This window comes from Tachyglossus aculeatus, chromosome 1, assembly GCF_015852505.1.
Source record: "Tachyglossus aculeatus isolate mTacAcu1 chromosome 1, mTacAcu1.pri, whole genome shotgun sequence".
In the NCBI taxonomy this organism is placed as follows: Eukaryota; Metazoa; Chordata; class Mammalia; order Monotremata; family Tachyglossidae; genus Tachyglossus; species Tachyglossus aculeatus.
Window position 1 is genome coordinate 40950168 of NC_052066.1, and position 20511 is coordinate 40970678.

Consider the following 20511-nt stretch of genomic DNA (forward strand, 5'->3'; position numbering starts at 1 on the left):
GTCTAGAACGGGGAGACAGAGAACAAAACAAAACATTTAACAAAATAAAATAAATAGAATGGATATGTACAAGTAGAATAAATAAATAAATAGAGTAATAAATACAAACAAACATATATACATATGTACAAGTGCTGTGGGGAAGGGAAGGAGGTAAGGCGGAGGGGGAGAGAAAGGAGGGGGCTCAGTCTGGGAAGGCCTCCTGGAGGAGGTGAGTTCTCAGTAGGGCCTTGCTTGGCAGATGTGGGGAGGGAGGGCATTCCAGGCCAGGGGGATGACGTGGGCTGGGGGTCAATGGCGGGACAGGCGAGAACGAGGCACGGTGAGGAGATTAGCAGCAGAGGAGCGGAGGGTGTTGGCTGGGCTGGAGAAGGAGAGAAGGGAGGTGAGGTAGGAGGGGGCGAGGTGATGGAGAGCCTTGAAGCTGAGGGTGAGGAGTTTCTGCTTGATGTGTAGGTTGATTGGTAGCCACTGGAGAGTTTTGAGGAGGGGAGTAACATGCCCAGAGCGTTTCTGGACAAAGACAATCCGGGCAGCGGCGTGAAGTATGGATTGAAGTGGGGAGAGAAAAGCAGATGGGGGATCAGAGAGGAGGCTGATACAGTAGTCCAGACAGGATACGATGAGAGCTTGAACGAGCAGGGTAGTGGTTTGGATGGAGAGGAAAGGGTGGATCTTGGCAATGTAACACCCTCAATGATGAGGTCACACCCTCAACCTCATCATCTCCTACCGCTGCACTATCTCCACCCTCACCAACTCTGAAATCCCTCTCTCTGATCATAACCTTCTCACCTGCCTCCTCATTCTCACTCTTCTCCCCTGTAAATCAATATTACTACCTCACAGAGACCTCCACTCTCTCAACCCCATCCACCTTTCTGAGGGCCTCACACCCCACCTCACCTCCCTTTCCTCTCTACCCATTCTTGATGATCAGATTACTGCACTCAATTCTACCCTCTCTACTCAGCTTGACTCACTCGCTCCCCTTTCCCTTCGCCACTCGTACCACTAACCCACAGCCCTGGATCACTGCCACTGTCCACCACCTTCACTCTTATGCTCGAGCTGCTGAACGCTGCTGGCGAAAGTCTAAACACCAAGCCAACCTCGTTCACTTCAAGTTTATCCTTTCCTGCCTTAACTCTGCCCTCTCCTCTGCCAGACAAAACTATTTTTCCTCCCTTATTGACACCCATGCCCATCATCCCCATCAGCTCTTCTGCACATTTAACTCCCTTCTCAGGCCCCCTGTTCCTCCCCCTCTTCCTTCCCTCACCCCCAACGATCTGGCCTCCTACTTCATTAGTAAAATTAACTCCATCAGGTCTGAGCTCCCCAAAGTCACTCCTCCCCTTCTCCAACTCCCCTGCTCTCAACCCTCTCTGCTACTCTCCCATCCTTCCCAGCAGTATCTTCAGATGAGATGTCCTCCCTCCTCTCAAGTGCTACTCCAGCCACCTGTGCTTCTGACCCCATTCCCTCTCATCTTATGAAATCTCTCACCCCTTCCCTCCTCCCCTCCTTAACTTCCATATTCAACTGCTCACTCTCCACTGGTTCCTTCCCCTCTGCCTTCAAACATGCCCATGTCTCCCCCATCCTAAAAAAACCCTCTCTTGACCCCCACCTCCCCTTCTAGTTATCACCCTATCTCCTTCCTATCATTCCTTTCCAAACTCCTTGAATGAGTCGTCTAACCCTGCTGCCTCAAATTCCTCAATGCCAACTCTCTCCTCAACCCCCTCCAATCTGGCTTCTGTCCCCTACATTCCACCGAAACTGCCCTCACAAAGGTCACCAATGACCTCCTGCTTGCCAAATCCAATGGCTCCTACTCTATCCTAATCCTCCTCGACCTCTCAGCAGCCTGCGACACTGTGGACCACCCCCTTCTCCTCAACACGCTATCCAATCTTGGCTTCACAGACTCCATCCTCTCCTGGTTCTCCTCTTATCTCTCCGACTTTTCATTCTCAGTCTCTTTTGCGGGATCCTCCTCCCTCTCCCATCCCCTTACTGAAGGGGTTCCTCAAGGGTCAGTTCTTGGTCCCCTTCTGTTCTCTATCTATAGTCACTCCCTTGGTGAACTCATTCACTCCCACGGCTTCAACTATCATCTCTACGCTGATGACACCCAAATCTACATCTCTGCCCCTGCTCTCTTTCCCTCCCTTCAGGCTCATGTCTCCTCCTGCCTTCAAGACATCTCCATCTGGATGTCTGCCCGCCATCTAAAACTCAATATGTCCAAGACTGAACTCCTTATCTTCCCTCCCAAACCCTGACTTTCCTATCACTGTTGACGGCACTACCATCCTTCCCATCTCACAAGCCCACAACCTTGGTGTCATCCTCAACTCTGCTCTCTCGTTCACCCCTCACATCCAATCCGTCACCAAAAACTGCCGGTCTCACCTCCACAACATAGCCAAGATCCGTCCTCCCTTTCCTCTCCATCCAAACTGCTACCCTGCTCGTTCAATCTCTCATCTTGTCCTGACTGGATTACTGCATCAGCCTCCTCTCTGATCTCCCATCCTCCTGTCTCTCCCCACTTCAATCTATACTTCACGCTGCTGCCCGGATCATCTCTGTGCAGAAACGCTCTGGGCATGTTCCTCCCCTCCTCAAAAATCTCCAGTGGCTCCCTGTCAACCTACGCATCAGGCAAAAGCTCCTCACTCTCAGCTTCAAGGCTCTCCATCACCTTGCCCCCTCCCACCTCACCTCCCTTCTTTCCTTCTACAGCCCAGCCCGCATCCTCCACTCCTCTGCCGCTAACCTCCTCACTGTGCCTCATTCTCGCCTGTCCCGCCATGGACCCCCGGCCCACGTCCTTCCCCTGGCCTGAAATGCCCTCCCTCCGCACATCTGCCAAGCTAGCTCTCTTCTTCCCTTCAAAGCCTTACTGAAAGCTCACCTCCTCCAGGAGGCCTTCCCAGACTGAGCCCCCTCCTTCCTCTCCCCCTGCCCCCCCCACCTTACCTCCTTCCCCTTCCCACTGCACCTGCATATATGTTTGTACAGATTTATTACTTTATTTATTTTACTTGTACATATTTACTATTCTATTTATTTTATTTTGTTAATATATTTTATTTTGTTGTCTGTCTTCCCCTTCTCGACTGTGAGCCCATTGTTGGGTAGGGACTGTCTCGATATGTTGCCAATTTGTACTTCCCAAGCACTTAGTACAGTGCTCTGCACACAGTAAGCACTCTAAAAATATGACTGACTGAATGAATGAATGAATGAATGAAGAGTTTCAACACTTTTACAAACTGTTCCTCAATATATAGACCACTGAGGTAATGTTACAGGATCTCAAATATGCCTCCAACACCACTGTCATCAACAAGAAGGAGAAAAATATCACATTAAAGAATCAGTGTTGCCTAGTGGAAAAAGCACAGGCCTGGGAGTCAGAAGATCTGGATTCTAATCCTGGCTCCACCAAGTGCCTGCTCTGTGACCTTGGGCAAGTTATTTAACGTCTCTGTGCCTCAGTCCCCTCATCTACAAAATGGGGATTCAATAACTGTTCTTCATCCTACTTAGACTGTGAGTCCCATGTGGGACCTGATTATCTTGTATCTACCCTAGTGCTTAGTAGTACTTGGCACACAGTAAACACTAACCAAAAACCCCAACTAAATTGTAGCTATTATCAAAGTGTCTTATTGCTTTCCATTGCTGGCAAGTTCCTAGCTGGAGTACTCCTGGATCAGCTACTATTGAATATCAACGAGCAGACACTTCCAGAGTCACTTTTGGTTTCAGACCACAGCCTGGCACAACGAGCATGATCTTTGCTGTGCATCAGATGCAAGGAACAACACCACGACCTTGACACAGTTTTCACAGTTCGCTGTGGGCAGAGAATGTGCCTATCAACTCTGTTGTATGGTACTCTCCCACACACTTAGTATAGTGCTCTGCACATAGTAAGCACTCAATAAATACCACTTGTCCCTACCAAAACACTTGATAACATCAGTAGATCCAGGCTCTAGAAATTTCTACCTAGATTTGACCGCCCTGAAAAGTTCATCAAGATTCTGAGACTGCTTCAGGAGGGCTTGGTTGGTGGGTTGGAACCAAAGGAGCCCCATTGAGCCATTCCCCCACTGCCAATGGAGTAAAGCAGGGAAAATAATAATTGGCTCTAGAAATTTCTACCTAGATTTGACCGCCCTGAAAAGTTCATCAAGATTCTGAGACTGCTTCAGGAGGGCTTGGTTGGTGGGTTGGAACCAAAGGAGCCCCATTGAGCCATTCCCCCACTGCCAATGGAGTAAAGCAGGGAAAATAATAATTATTATTATTATAGTATTTGTTAAGCACTTTTACTATGTGCCAGGCACTGTACTAAGTGCTGGGGTGGGTTCAAGCTGATCGGGTTGGACAAAGTCCCTGTCCCACTTGGGGCTCACAGTCTCAAACCCCATTTTACAGATGAGGTAACTGAGGCCCAGAGAAGTGAAGTGACTTGCCCAAAGTCACACAGCAGACAAGTGGCGGAGCTGGGATAAGAAGCCATGACCTTCTGACTGCCAGGCCCGTGCTCTATCCACTACTCCATGCTGCTTCTCTAATAATAATTATGGTATTTGTTAAGCACTGACTATGTGCTATGTACTGTACTAAGTGCTGGGTTGTGTAGTGGGTCCGGTCCTGTTCAATTTGCTTTAGGCAGCTGCTGGAGGATGAAATTGAGCCCTGGATGCAGGCGTTAGAATACAATTTCACCCTTCTAGACTGTAAGCTCAATGTGGGCAGGGAATGTGTCTTTGTTGTTATAGTGTACTTTCCCAAGCACTAAGTAAAGTGCTCTGCACACAGTGAGCGCTCAATAAATATGACTAACTGACACTTCTGGGAAGCTCTTCATCATCATCATCATCAATCGTATTTATTGAGTGCTTACTATGTGCAGAGCACTGTACTAAGCGCTTGGGAAGTACAAGTTGGCAACTTATAGAGACAGTCCCTACCCAACAGTGGGCTCACAGTCTAAAAGGGGGAGACAGAGAACAAAACCAAACATACTAACAAAATAAAATAAATAGAATAGATATGTACAAGTAAAATAAATAGAGTAACAAATATGTACAAACATATATACATATATACAGGTGCTGTGGGGAAGGGAAGGAGGTAAGATGGGGGGTGGAGAGGGGGACGAGGGGGAGAGGAAGGAAGGGGCTCAGTCTGGGAAGGCCTCCTGGAGGAGGTGAGCTCTCAGTAGGGCCTTGAAGGGAGGAAGAGAGCTAGCTTGGCGGATGGGCAGAAGGAGGGCATTCCAGGCCCAGGGGATGACGTGGGCCGGGGGTCGATGGCGGGACAGGCAAGAACGAGGTACGGTGAGGAGATTAGCAGCAGAGGGGCGGAGGGTGCGGGGTGGGCTGTAGAAGGAGAGAAGGGAGATGAGGTAGGAGGGGGCGAGGTGATGGAGAGCCTTGAAGCCCAGGGTGAGGAGTTTCTGCCTGATGTGCAGATTGATTGGTAGCCACTGAAGCTCTTCCAACTCAACAGACTCTGTGCATCATCCAGTGCTCTGCACACAGTAAGCGCTTAATAAATACAATTGAATGAATGACTCCAAGGTCTTCGAAACGGTCATTTAAGAGTTGCCATATGCAGATGACTGTGCTCTTGAAACCTCTACATAAGCAGACAGGCAAATGGTTGAGGAACAGCATGGCTTACTGGAAAAAGCCTGGGCCTGGGAGTCAAAGGACCTGGATTCTAATCCCGGCTCCACCACATGTGTGCTGTGTGACCTTGGGCAAATCACTTCACTTCTCGATGCTTCAGTTCCCCCATCTGTAAAATAGAGAAGCACCGTGGCTCAGTGGAAAAAGCACGGGCTTCGGAGTCAGAGGTCTTGGGTTCTAATCCCCGCTCCACCACATCTGCTTTTTTACTTTGGGCAAGTCATTTCAGTTCTCTGTTCCTCAGTTCCCTCATCTGTAAAATGGTGATTAAGACTGTGAGCCCCATGTGGGACAACCTGATCTCCTTGTATCCCCCCCAGCACTTAGAACAGTGCTTTGCACATAGTAAGCACTTAATACCATCATTATTGCTATTATTGTAGAGATTAAATCCTGTTCCCACCTACTTAGACTGTGAGCTTCATGTAGGACTGTGTCCAACTTGATTAACCTGGAAAGTGTTTCACACAGAGTAAACGCTTAACAAGTATGAAATTTCATATCTCAACACGTTATCCAACCTTGGCTTCATAGACTCTGTCCTTTCCTGGCTCTCCTCTTATCTCTCCGGCCACTCATTCTCAGTCTTTTTTGCAGGGTCCTTCTCCACCTCCCATCCCCTTACTGTAGGGGTTCCTCAAGGGTCAGTTCTTGGTCTCCTTCTGTTCTCTATCTACACTCACTCTCTTGGTGAACTCATTCACTCCCACATCTTCAACTATCATCTCTATGCTGATGACACCCAAATCTACATCTCTGCCCCTGCTCTCTCTCCCTCCCTCCAGGCTTACATCTCCTCCTGCCTTCAGGACATCTCCATCTGGATGTCTGCCCACCATCTAAAACTCAACATGTCCAAAACTGAACTCCTTATCTTCCCTCCCAAACCCTGCCCTCTCCCTAACTTTCCCATCACTGTTGATGGCACTTCCATCCTTCCCTTCTCAAAAGCCTGCAACCTTGGTGTCATCCTTGACTCCGCTCTCTCGTTCACCCCTCACATCCAATCCGTTACCAAAACCTGCCGGTCTCACCTCTGCAACATTGCCAAGATATGACCTTTTCTCTCCATCCAAACCACTACCCTGCTGGTTCAATTGCTCATCCTATCCTGACTGGATTACTGCATCATCCTCCTCTCTGATCTCCCATCCTCCTGTCTCTCCCCACTGCAATCCATACTTCACGCCGCTCCCTGGATCATCTTTGTGCAGAAATGCTTTGGGCATGTTACTCCCCTCCTCAAAAATCTCCAGTGGCTACCAATCAACTTACGCATCAGGCAAAAACTCCTCACCCTCGGCTTCAAGGCTCTCCATCACCTCGCTCCCTCCCACCTCACCTCCCTTCTCTCCTTCTACAGCCCAGCCTGCACCCTCCACTCCTCTGCCACTATTCTCCTCACTGTGTCTCGTTCTCACCTGTCCCTCCGTCGACCACTGGCCCACGTCATCCCCCTGGCCTGGAATGCCCTCCCACCACACATCTGCCAACTTAGCTCTCTTCCTCCCTTCAAAGCCCTACTGAGAGCTCACCTCCTCCAGGAGGCCTTCCCAGACTGAGCTCCCTCCTTCCTCTCCCCCCCCCTCCCCTTCCCCCCCCGCTTTACCTCCTTCCCCTCCCCACAGCACCTGTATATATGTATATATGTTTGTACACATTTATTACTCTATTTATTCATTTATTTTACCTGTACATATTTATTCTATTTATTTTATTTTGTTAATATGTTTTGTTTTGTTGTCTGTCTCCCCCTTCTAGACTGTGAGCCCGCTGTTTGGTAGGGACCATCTGTATATGTTGCCAACTTGTACTTTCCAAGTGCTTAGTACAGTGCTCTGCACACAGTAAGTGCTCAATAAATACGATTGAATGAATGAATGAAAGTACCACAAAAAAAGGACATCACAATCAGCCAGGTCACTAATCGGGCAGGGATTGTCTCTACTGCTGCATTATACTTTCCAAGAGCTTTGTACAGTGCTCTAAACACAGTAAGAGCTCAGTAAATACGAATGAATGAATAATTCTAAAGAAAACTGAAGTGAAAATCAATCTGCACCAAGGAAGACATACACATAATCAAAATTTCATATCAGCAACACAATGAAAAAAGTTATGAAAGAATTTGGTTACTTACAGCGTGTGGACCAATGACACAATGATCAGCAAGAAAGTAAAAAAACAAATGAAGATGAGCAGCACATCCTTTGGGAGACTGTCAAAAAGAGGGTGATAGCAGCAGGCTCAATATGTCATTAAAATTATGTCTTGCAAGTGCCATACCTGGCTCTTCAGTGCTATTTAACAGCATAGTCAATATTAAATGAAAAATCAAGATCATGAACCACGAAAATCTAGAGCCCAGCCTCTCAGCATCGAGGTTATGCTCATCTTATTACAGCTATGCTGGGTGGAACATGTGAGGAGAATGAGCGGCAGCAGGATATTTACACAGCTGCTGCATGGAGAGCTGAAATAGGCAAAAGGAAAGCAAAGGATTCATAACACAAAGCTTCATGAATTGCTGCATCCTGATGAAAAGTGAGGAGTCATATGATGAGGATAGACCAGTATGGCACACTGCTCTGAAGAAAGTAGTGGATTCTTTGGGCAAAAGCTTTGTAAGGAATTGAAAGGCAAGATGGTAAGAGACAAAACAACTCCAAGTGCTGCAGGCATTAAGCATGACGACCCAAGATGGGTCAGCATCTTTTTGTATCTCGTATTGGCTTTTTCCACAGCACATACACTCATAGGCAAATTTTACCCTCAGGGATGTGTTTTCCAAATATGAAAGACAACTCTCTCCATCTAGAGTCATCGTGCCCCACTTAGCATCCATACCCAAACTACCTTCCCTTGATGCACAAATTAACCCCTCAACAGAACCTTCTCTACTGAACTCAACTCACTCATTCCCCTATCCCTTCGATGATCTCGTACCAATAACCCACGGCCTTGGATCGAGTTCACAGTTGACGTACTTTGCTCCTGTGCATGAGGTGCAAAGCACTGCGTGCAGAAATCCAGATGTCAGGCCCTCTTTGTCCCCTCAAATTCATCCTTGCCAGCTTTAACTCTGCCCTCTCCTTTTCCTGGAGACATTATTTCTCCATCCTTATTGACTCCAATTCCCTCGCCAGTTGTTTCAGGCATTTAGCTCCCTCCTCAAACCCTCTGTTCCCCGCTCCTCTCGGCTTCCCCGTCTCTTGCCCCTCATGACCTGGCCACATACTACTTCCTTAAAATTCAAATCATCAGGGACTGTCTTCTTAAAATCTCCCTTGTTCCTCTCAAGTCCCTCCCTCCTCCTACCTCTTGAACTCTCATCTTTTCCAGCGCTATCTCATGAAATCGCCCACCTCCTCTCAAAAATCTACCCCCTCTACCTGCACACCACATCAAAACACTTGCTTCCCCCCTTCTTCCCTCCCTGACCACCATCTTAAACTGATCACTCTCCCATGGGTTCTTTCCCATTGCTTTCAAACATGCTCATGTATCCCCTATCTTAAAAAAACCCCTCTTCCTTGATTGGCTCCCTCCAGTTATTGCCCCAACTCCCGGCTACCATTCCTCTTCACACTCGAGTGAGTTGTTTACACCTATTGCCTCCGCTCCCTCTCCTCCAATTCTCTCCATGACCCCCTCCAATCTTTCTCCCACTTCTCACCTCTGAAACAACCCTCTCAAAGGTCACTAATGACCTACTTCTGGTCAAATTCAGTGATCACTGATACAGCTAATTCTCCTTGAAATCTCAGTTGTATTTGAATCTTTGGACCATCCCCTTCTTCTGGAAACATTATCTATCTTTGTTTCACTGACACTGTCCATGTTCCCCACTTCTCAAGAAGCTCTGCTAGTTGCCCATCCACCTCTATATCAAACAGAAATATCAAACATCGGCTTTAAGGCATTCATTCAATTTAACCTTCTGACCTCACCTCACTGCTCTCCTACTACAACCCAGCCTGCACACTGCGCTCTCCTAATGCTAACCTACTCATTGTACCTCAATCTTATCTATCTCGCCACTGACACCTTGCCCATTTCCTGTCTCTGGCCTGGAACTCCTCCCTTTTCAAATCTGACAGATGATTTCTTTCCCACCCTTGAAAGCTTTATTAGAAGCACAGCTCCTCCAAGAGGCTGTCCCTAAGTCCTCATTTCCTCTTCTCCCACTCCCTTCTGTATCACCGTTGCACTTGAATTTCAACCCTTTATTCACTTCTCCCTCAACCCTTAGGTCCTGTAATTTATTTATTTATATTAATGTCTGCCCCTCCCTCCAGACCGTAGACTCACTGTGGGCAAGTAATGTGTCTATCAACTCTGTTGTAGAGTTGCTTAGTACAGTGCTGTACATGTAGTTAAGTGCTCAGGAAATATGATTGATTTATTGAGTGATTCCCAAAACTACCTCTCCAGCCCTGATCTTTTTCTTTCTCTGCAAGCTCATATTTCCTCCTGCCTTCAGATCTCTCCAGGGATGATCCATTGACACCTCAAACTTAGTATGTCAAAAAAACCCCTCATCTTCCCACCAAAGCCCTCTCCTTTTCTTCATTTTCCCAACACCGTAGACAGCACCACCATCCTCCCTGTCTCACAAGCTTGTAGCCTTGGCATTATCCTCAACTCCTTTATCTCATTTAACCCACTTATTCCATCTGTCACCAAACCCTGTTGGTTCTTCTTTCACAACATTGCTAAAATCCGCTCTTTCCTCTCCATCCAAACTGCTCCTATGCTGATCTGAACACTTGTCCTATCCTGCCTTGACTACTGCGTCAGCCTCCTTGTCGACTTTCCTGCCTTCTATCGCTCCCCACTCCAGTCCACACTTCACTCTGCTGTCTGGATCATTTTTTCTAAAGAAAAGCTCATGTTTCCCCACTTCTCAAGAACTTACAGCGATTCCCCATCCATCTCCACATCAGACAGAAACTTCTTATTGCTGGCTTTAAAGTACTCACTCAGCTCACCCCCCCCCCCCCAACCCCCCGTCTCACCTCCTTAATTTCCTACTAAAACCCAGCCCACACACTTTACTTCTCTAACACTAACCTATTCATCATACCTCAATCTCGTCTGTCTCACCACTGATCTTTTGCCCACCTTCTGTCTCTGGTCTGGAACTCCCTCCCTTTCATATCTGACAGACCATCACTCTCCCCACCTTCAAAGCCTTATGAAAATCATATCTCCTCCAAGAGACCTTCCCCAACGAAGCCCTCATTTTCTCTACTCTTTCTGCTTTCTGTGCCACTCTTACACTTGGATTTGTACCACTGAAACACTTCATATTCACCCCACCCTCAGCCCCACAGCATTTATGTACATAGCTGTCATTTCCTTGAATTTCTGTCTCCCCCTTTAGGTTGAGTGGTCAAGTAACATGTCTACCAAATCTGTTATATTATACTCTTCCAAGCATTTCACACACTAAGTGCTCAATAATTCTTCTAGACTGTGAGCCTGTTGTTGGGTAGGGACCCTCTCTATATGTCGCCAACTTGTACTTCCCAAGCGCTTAGTACAGTGCTCTGCACACAGTAAGCACTCAATAAATATGAATGAATGAATGAATAATTGATTGATTTATGATCAGGCCCATTCTAGCCCTCTTTTTAGGATATGAATTTCCTAGGCAGGTGGTGATGGCTATATATACGATACAAAATTTTACTGAGTCAGGTGAGTTCCACTTGTCCAAATAGAAATTTATCTTATCTCTACAAACCATGGCCCCCAGAGGGTAATTTTAATACAATCAGTTCATCAATCAGTGGTATTTATTGAGCCCTTACTGTACATACAGTGCTTGGGAGAGTACAATGCAAAAGAGTTGGTAAATGTGTTCCCTGCCCACAAAGAGCTTACCATCTAGATGGGGGGACAGATATTAAAACAAATTATGGATATGTACGTAAGTGCTTTGGGATTGAGGGTGATGTAATAAAAACATCTATTTTATTTAGGGTAGCTCAAAGTCCTTCACCCTGGAAAAATTAGAGGCTCTCTTCTACCCCAAGAAAGCCACAGAGTGGATTGTTCATCACCTGCAAGTAGTCATCACTGAACTGAACTCTCTCTCACTGTGCTCTTTGTTTGAGGTGTCATATCAATCACCTCGGCCCCTCCTACCTCACCATGCTACTTTCCTACTACAACCCAGTCTGCACACTTCGTTTCTAATGTCAACTTTCACACTGTACCTCGATCTTGTCTATCTCACCGCTGATCACTCGCCCACATCTTGCCTCTGGCCTGGAATGACCTCCCTCTTCATTACTCTCCTCACCTTCATGGCCATATTGAAGGCAAATCTCCAGGAGGCCTGCCCTGACTAAGCCCTTCTTTCTTCTTCTACCTCTCCCTTCTGCATCACCTTTGACTTGCTCCCTATACTGATGCCCCCTCCCAGCCCCACAGCACTTATATACATACCCATAATTTTATGTATTTACGTTAATGTCTGTCTCCCCTTCTATGCTGAAAGCTTGTTGTGGGCCGGAAACTTTTCTGTTATACTGTTATATTGTACTTTCCCAAGGGCTTAGTACAGTGCTCTGCACACAGTAAGCATTCAATAAATATGATTGACTGACTTTATCTATCCTAAGGATCTTATTTCAGTTACTTCATGAAAGCCTGCTACCCTGTAAGAGATACAGCTTAGTCTTGGAAGGCAGGGACAACAGTGTGATCCTAGTGTATAGAACACAGGCTTGGGAGTCAGAAGGATCTGGGTTCTAATCCCAGCTCTGCACACTTGTCTGCTGTGTGACCTTGGGGAAGTCACTGAACTTCTCTGGGTCTCAGTTACCTCTTCTGTAAAATGGGGAATAAAACTGTGAGGCCCATGTAGGACAAGAATTGATTAGTCAATTAGTTAATTGATTCGAACAGCGCCTGGCACATAGTAAATGCTTAACAAATGCCATAAAAAGGGGGAGATGACAGTCTTGATGACTGAATCATCCACTCTTGCTTTATCCAGTTTCAGATAAGGGATCGATTTATTCAGATTACTATCTTTCATACCTAATTTCCTTGTTTCAGCATTCATTACCTCCCTTAAAAATGTACTTACTCTTGAAAATGTTCATTTGGGAATATAATGTCAATTTAATTTTCATTTGAGGACTCAACAAACTGTAAAATCTTGAATCCCCGGGCATAGTTGAAAGGGATCTCAACTCTAATACAATTCAGAACAAATGCTGTAGAACTAATAAATGACTGAGATATTGACTCGGGTACGTCATTCAAAACATTACATAGGAAGATCCTTGAATTGCAGGGATTGTGTCTTCTACATTAGTCTCCCAAGCATTAATTCAGCACTCTATGCTCAGCAGGCGCTCAATATAAACTATTGAATTATTGTCTGTAATGCAAATCCGTTACCTCTTAATCTACTCCTTTGGCATCAACTCAGAATCATACACTTTTGTTTAATTCCAAACATTAGTGAAGGGGTGCTACTCAGATATGCAGACATCTCTATTTTGCAGTATGAGAGCTACTTTAACCATAATCCGCTCCTTGTCCCTTAGAATATAACAAATACTCTAACCACTTATCCCCAAATGTCAAATAACTAACAGAGTTCTGACACAGTGGATTCCCTCTTAACTGTTGCCTATCGATTATGGTGCTTCCTTATATAGAAGAAGCGTGGCTCAGTGGAAAGAGCATGGGCTTGGGAGTCGGAGGTCATGGGTTCAAATCCCAGTTCTGTCAATTGTCAGCTGTGTGACTTTTGGCAAGTCACTTAACTTTTCTATGCCTCAGTTCCCTCATCTGTAAAATGTGGATTAAGACTGAGCCCCATGTGGGACAACCTCATCACCTTGTATCCTCCCCAGCACTTAGAACAGTGCTTTGCACATAGTAAGTGCCTAACAAATGCCATCATTATCATTATTATTAAGACTCAGTTCTGTGTCTCCTTCTATTCTCCATTTACACCCAACCCATAGCTTCAACTACCATCTCTACACCTAGGATTGGCAACTCTACATCTCCAGCCCCAACCATGACTCTTCTCCGCAATATCACCCTTGTTCCTACCTTCAGGACATCTTTACCTGGATCACGACCATAACCTCAACCTGTCCAAAACTGAACTTCTCATCCTCCCAAATTCTCGTCTCCCCTTAACTTTTCCATCACTGTTAATAAAACCACTTTCCTTTCAGTCTCAAGCCTGCAACTTTGGCATTATCCAAGTTTAAACTGTATTCCACTCTCTCAAGTGCTTAGTACAGCACCCTGCACATAGTGAGTGCTCAACAAATACCATTGATTAACTTATCATCCTTGACTCATTTCTCCTTCAGCTGCCTATTCAGTCATTAAATCTTGTTGATTCTATATCCACATCATTTCCTGAACTCACTCCTTCCTTTCCATAATAATAACTGTGGTATTTGTTAAGCACTTACTATGTTCCAAGCACTATATTAAGCATTGAGGTAGAAACAAGACAATAATAATTATGGTATTTGTTAAGCCCTTACTATGTGCTGATCACTCTTCTGAGTGTTGGGATAAATACAAGATTATCATCATCATCATCATCAATCGTATTTATTGAGCGCTTACTATGTGCAGAGCACTGTACTAAGCGCTTGGGAAGTACAAATTGGCAACATATAGAGACAGTCCCTACCCAACAGTGGGCTCACAGTCTAAAAGGGGGAGACAGAGAACAAAACCAAACATACTAACAAAATAAAATAAATAGAATAGATATGTACAAATAAAATAAATAAATAAATAAGTAGAGTAAAAAAATATGTACAAACATATATACATATATACAGGTGTTGTGGGGAAGGGAAGGAGGTAAGATGGGGGGGATGGAAAGGGAAACGAGGCGGAGAGGAAGGAAGGGGCTCAGTCTGGGAAGGCCTCCTGGAGGAGGTGAGCTCTCAGTAGAGCCTTGAAGGGAGGAAGAGAGCTAGCTTGGCGGATGGGCAGAGGGAGGGCATTCCAGGCCCGGGGGATGACGTGGGCTGGGGGTCGATGGCGGGACAGGAGAGAGCAAGGTACAGTGAGGAGATCAGCAGTGGAGGAGCGGAGGGTGCGGACTGGGCTGCAGAAGGAGAGAAGGGAGGTGAGGTAGGAGGGGGCGAGGTGATGGAGAGCCTTGAAGCCCAGGGTGAGGAGTTTCTGCCTGATGCGCAGATTGATTGGTAGCCACTGGAGATTTTTGAGGAGGGGAGTAACATGCCCAGAGCGTTTCTGGACAAAGATAATCTGGGCAGCAGCATGAAGTATGGATTGAAGTGGAGAGAGACACGAGGATGGGAAGGCTGATGCAGTAGTCCAGACGGGATAGGATGAGAGCTTGAATGAGCAGGGTAGCGGTTGGGATGGAGAGGAAAGGGCGGATCTTGGCAATGTTGCGGAGCTGAGACCGGCAGGTTTTGGTGACGGCTTGGATGTGAGGGGTGAATGAGAGAGCGGAGTCGAGGATGACACCAAGGTTGCGGGCTTGTGAGACGGGAAGGATGGTAGTGCCGTCAACAGAGATGGGAAAGTCAGGGAGAGGGTAAGGTCTGGGACGGAAGACAAGGAGTTCAGTCTTCGACATGTTGAGCTTTAGGTGGCGGGCAGACATCCAAATGGAGATGTCCGGAAGGCAGGAGGAGATGCGAGCCTGGAGAGAGGGAGAGAGAGCAGGGGCAAAGATGTAGATCTGGGTGTCATCAGCGTAGAGATGATAGTTGAAGCCGTGGGAGCGAATGAGGTCACCAAGGGAGTGCGTGTAGATCGAGAACAGAAGGGGACCAAGCACTGAACTTTGGGGAACCCCCACAGTGAGAGAATGGGAGGGGGAGGAGGAGCCTGCAAAAGAGACTGAGAAAGAATGACCAGAGAGGTAAGAGGAGAACCAGGAGAGGACGGAGTCTGTGAAGCCAAGGTCAGATAGCGTGTTGAGAAGAAGGGGGTGGTCCACAGTGTCAAAGGCAGCTGAGAGGTCGAGGAGGATTAGGACAGAGTAGGAGCCGTTGGATTTGGCAAGCAGGAGGTCATTGATGACCTTTGAGAGGGCAGTTTCCGTGGAATGTAGGGGACGGAAGCCAGACTGGAGGGGGTCGAGGAGAGAGTTGTTATTGAGGAATTCTAGGCAGCGAGTGTAGACAACTCGTTCAAGGAGTTGGACACAGGAGTTATCAGGTTGGACACAGTCGCTGTCTCACAAGGGGCCTCACAGTCTAGGTAGGAGGGAGTGGATTTAATCCCCATTTTGCAGATGAGGGAATTGAGGCCCAGAGTAGTTAACTGAGGCAGAGTAGGTAAGTGGCGAAGCTGGGATTAAAACCCTGGTACTCTGACTCCTAATTCTTTGTGTTTTCCACTAAGCCCTGTTGCTTTCCATGCCAATTGTTCAGACACTGGTTCAAGCCCTTTCCATATCCCATCTTGACTACTGTATCAGCCTCCTTGTTCCCAAACTGGGGCTCCCTTCCCCAGCATATTTGACAGATCACCTCCCCCTCTTCAAAGGCCCACTAAAATTGTATTTCTTCCAGGAAGCCTTCCCTGAATAAGATTTTGATTCTACCTTATTTTTCCTCCCTACTACCTCACCCATGCACTTAACCCCACCCCCTCAGTGCTTAGGTACTTACCCAACCCTCATCACACTTATCCTAGGTGGCTTCCCTTACTGGTAATTTATTTAGATGTCTGTCTCCCCTGCTAAACCAAAAGCTCCTTGAGCGCAGGGATTATGTCTACCAACTGTATTGTACTCCCACAGGCTTAGTACCTATCTACATGTTTTGTTTTGTTGTCTGTCTCCCCCTTCTAGACTGTGAGCCCATTATTTGGTAGGGAGCGTCTCTATATGTTGCTGACTTGTACTTGCCAAGCACTTACTACAGTATTCTGCACACAGTAAGCGCTCAATAAATACAATTGAATGAATGAATGAATGAATGAATGTTCTACACAAAGTAAGCACTCCGCAAATCAACTACTGGCTAGTTGATTAAGAAAATTACGTGTCTTTCTCTTGTTTGCATTTAGTTATCAGAATCACTATCAGTTTTATTTATGGAACACCTAAGACACTGAAAGAATGGTAATAATAATAACAACAATAACAATATTTGTTAAGTGTTTGCTAAGTGCCAAGCAGTGTACTAAATGTTGGGGTAGATACAAGATAATCAAATCTGACACTGTCCCTATCTCTCATTGGGCTCGCAGTCTATGTAGACTGTAGGGAGAACCACCACTGAATTCCCATTTTAGAGATGAGGAAACTGAGGCACACAGCATTGTGACTTGCCCAAACCCAGGACCTCTGACTCCCAGGCCCATACTCTTTCCACTATGCATACTGCTTTTATTCATTTCCCAAGTGATGTAGTGGAGATTTGGGGAATATATAAAAAAGTAAGACCATTCCTGCCCTCAAAAAGTTTATAGATGTAAATCGACAAATATACCTCTGGTAAGAGTAAATTAATCTAACAATGGACCAAATGAAATAAATAAGGGAGTGCCGAGGTGGTTCATAGGATGGTAGGACTGGGAAAGTTGGGAATTAATCGGAGAACGAGTCCTGGAGGAGGCGACTTTTTAAAGAGTGTTTTTAAGGAGGGGAAGGCTGTGGCGTGGTAAAATTAAGGGGAGAGATATTCCAGATGAGTTAAGTGGGGGGAGAGTTGAGAGCCAGGATTGGCTAAGGAGGTTACTTGGTAAGAGTGAGGAGCATGGGCTTTGCAGTCCAGGGTAAGGGGTAGTTAAGGAGTTGTTCTTTTTTTTTAATGGCATCTGTTAAGCACTTACTAAGGGCCAGGCACTGTACTAAGCACTGGGATAGGCACAAGCTAATCAGGCCATGCCCCACATTTTAAATTTATGTTCTCATTTTACTGATAAGGTAACTGAGGCATAGAGAAGGTAAGTGACTTGCTCACAGACACCCAGCAGACAAGTCGTGGAGCTGAGATTGGAACCCAGGTCCTTCTGACTCCTTCTGTGCTCTATCCACTAGGCCAGACTGCTTCTCTCACATGATTATTAGGTTTGTTTGGGACTTCCCAAGTAACATGGCCTAGTGAATACAGCATGGGCCTGGAGGTCAGAAGGACCTGAGTTCTAGTCCTGGCTCGACTACTTGTCAACTGTGTGACCTTGGGCAAATCACTTACCTTCTCTATGCTTCAGTTCCCTCACATGTAAAATGGGGATTAAGATTGTGAGCCTTATGTGGGACAGGGACTTTGTCCAATCCCATTTGCTTGTATCCACCCCAGTGCTTAGAACAGTGCACAGAGTAAGTGCTTAACAAATACCACAATTATTATTATTACTTCTCCACTAGCAGCCAGCATGGGGCAGATTTGCACAGAAACTGACAGGCCAGGGCCAGGGCCAGATAATTGGAGTGAGTAGCAATTGTGGCCTTGCCATTTCCCCAACGCCAGGGTCTGGTCATCTGGCTTGCATTTTGGGGCCACACTTTGACTTTTCCAAGTCTTTCTCCTCTTTCTAATAACCCATGCCTGGGACTCCACTTGTCCCACTTGAAAGCTTGCTGTGGGAACCAGGACACCAGCCTCCCACACAGCGCGAGAACAGCTCCAACCTGAGCACTTCCTGACTCTCAGTACTCCATCCCACTCAACAGCCTCTGTGCCCAGGGGGGGAGTCCAGAATAGAAGTGTGGCTATGGCAAGTCGTATCGTCCAAACACTGTGGAGCAAGCCCATGGGTAGAGGAGGAACAGGGGGTCACGCTGTCAGTTCAGACCTCACATACTTTGAGTGTCATCCTCCCAATACTCACTACCTAAGAGAAGCAGCCTGGCTTAGTGGAAAGAGCACAGGCTTGGGAGTCAGAGTCTAATCCTGGCTCTGCCACTTTTCAGCTGTGATTTTGGGCAAGTCTCTTCACGTCTCTGTGCCTCAGTTACCTCATCTGTAAAATGGGGATGAAGACTGTGAGCCCCACGTGGGACAACCTAATTACCTTGTATCTATCCCAGTGCTTAGAACAGTGCTTGGCACATAGTACGAGCTTAACAAATACCATCATCATCATTATTATTATTACCTGCATCTTGCTGCACAGCCATTCCCTTATTCACATTAACCAGAATGAGGCAGGATTAGAGAAACAGCGTGGCCTAGTGGATTGAGCACGGGTCTACAAATCAGAAGCCAGGTTCTAATCCCAGCTCCACCTCATGTCTGCTGAGTGATCTTGGGCAAATCATTCAACTTCTCTCTGCCTCAGTCACCTCATCTGTAAAATGAGGATTATGACTGTAAATCCCATATAGCGGAGATTTCCGCTCCTCCGCCACTAATCTCTTCACCGTACCTCGCTCTCGCCTGTCCCGCCATCGACCCCTGGCCCACGTCATCCCCCGGGCCTGGAATGCCCTCCCTCTGCCCATCCGCCATGCTAGCTCTCTTCCTCCCTTCAAGGCCCTGCTGAGAGCTCACCTCCTCCAGGAGGCCTTCCCAGACTGAGCCCCTTCCTTCCTCTCCCCCTCGTCCCCCTCTCCGTCCCCCCCAACTTACCTCCTTCCCTTCCCCACAGCACCTGTATATATGTTTGTACATATTTATTACTCTATTTTATTTGTACATATCTATTCTATTTATTTTATTTTGTTAGTATGTTTGGTTTTGTTCTCTGTCTCCCCCTTTTAGACTGTGAGCCCACTGTTGGGTAGGGACTGTCTCTATATGTTGCCAATTTGTACTTCCCAAGCGCTTAGTACAGTGCTCTGCACATAGTAAGCGCTCAATAAATACGATTGATGATGATGATGATGATATGGGACATGGACTCTATCCAACCTGATTAAACTGTAGAGAAGCAGCGTGGCTCAGTGGAAAGAGCTTGGGCTTTGGAGTACGAGGTCATGGGTTTAAATCCCAGCTCCGCCACTTGTCAACTGTGTGACTTTGGGCAAGTCACTTAACTTCTCTGTGCCTCAGTTACCTCATCTGTAAAATGGGGATTAAGACTGTGAGCCCCCCGTGGGACAACTTGATCACCTTGTAACCTACCCAGTGCTTAGAACACTGCTTTGCAAATAGTAAGTACTTAATAAATGCCATTATAAAAAAACCTGTATCTACCCCAGCATTTAGAATAGTGCTTGACACATAGTAACCGCTTAACAGATATGATTATTATTATACTTATTATTATTATGGTAATGTCAACAATAATTACTAAGTGCTCAGTGGGTGCAATGCATTGTACTAAGTGCTTGGGAATACACCAAACATTGGAGATGGAGATTTCCCTGTTCTTGCCACATTGGGCCAGCAGAGGGTGATGGGTGGGCATGAATGTGTATGTGCCAATCATTCAGTCATTCAGTTGTAATTATTGAGTGCTTACTATGTGCAAAATACTGTATTAAGCACTTGGGAGAGTACAATATAACAATAAACAGCCACATTCCCTGCCCACAATGAGCTTACAGTCTGACTAGTGACAAGTAGTTGGCCCTCATTATTTTCTGAGGACAAGAGACTCTGGTCCCCCAATGATGTATATGTTGGCGTAGATGAGGTGGCAATGGCTTTTCCTGTATTTTTCCCACTGCTCCCCACTGGCCATTTTTCCATTTTTTAAAACACTTACTATGTGTCAAATACTGCTTTAAGCATTGGGGTAGACACAAGTTAATCAGGTTGGACACAGTCCCCGTCCTGCATGGGACTCAAAGTCTAAGTAGGAGGAATAATAATAATAATGATAATGGCATTTATTAAGCACTTACTAT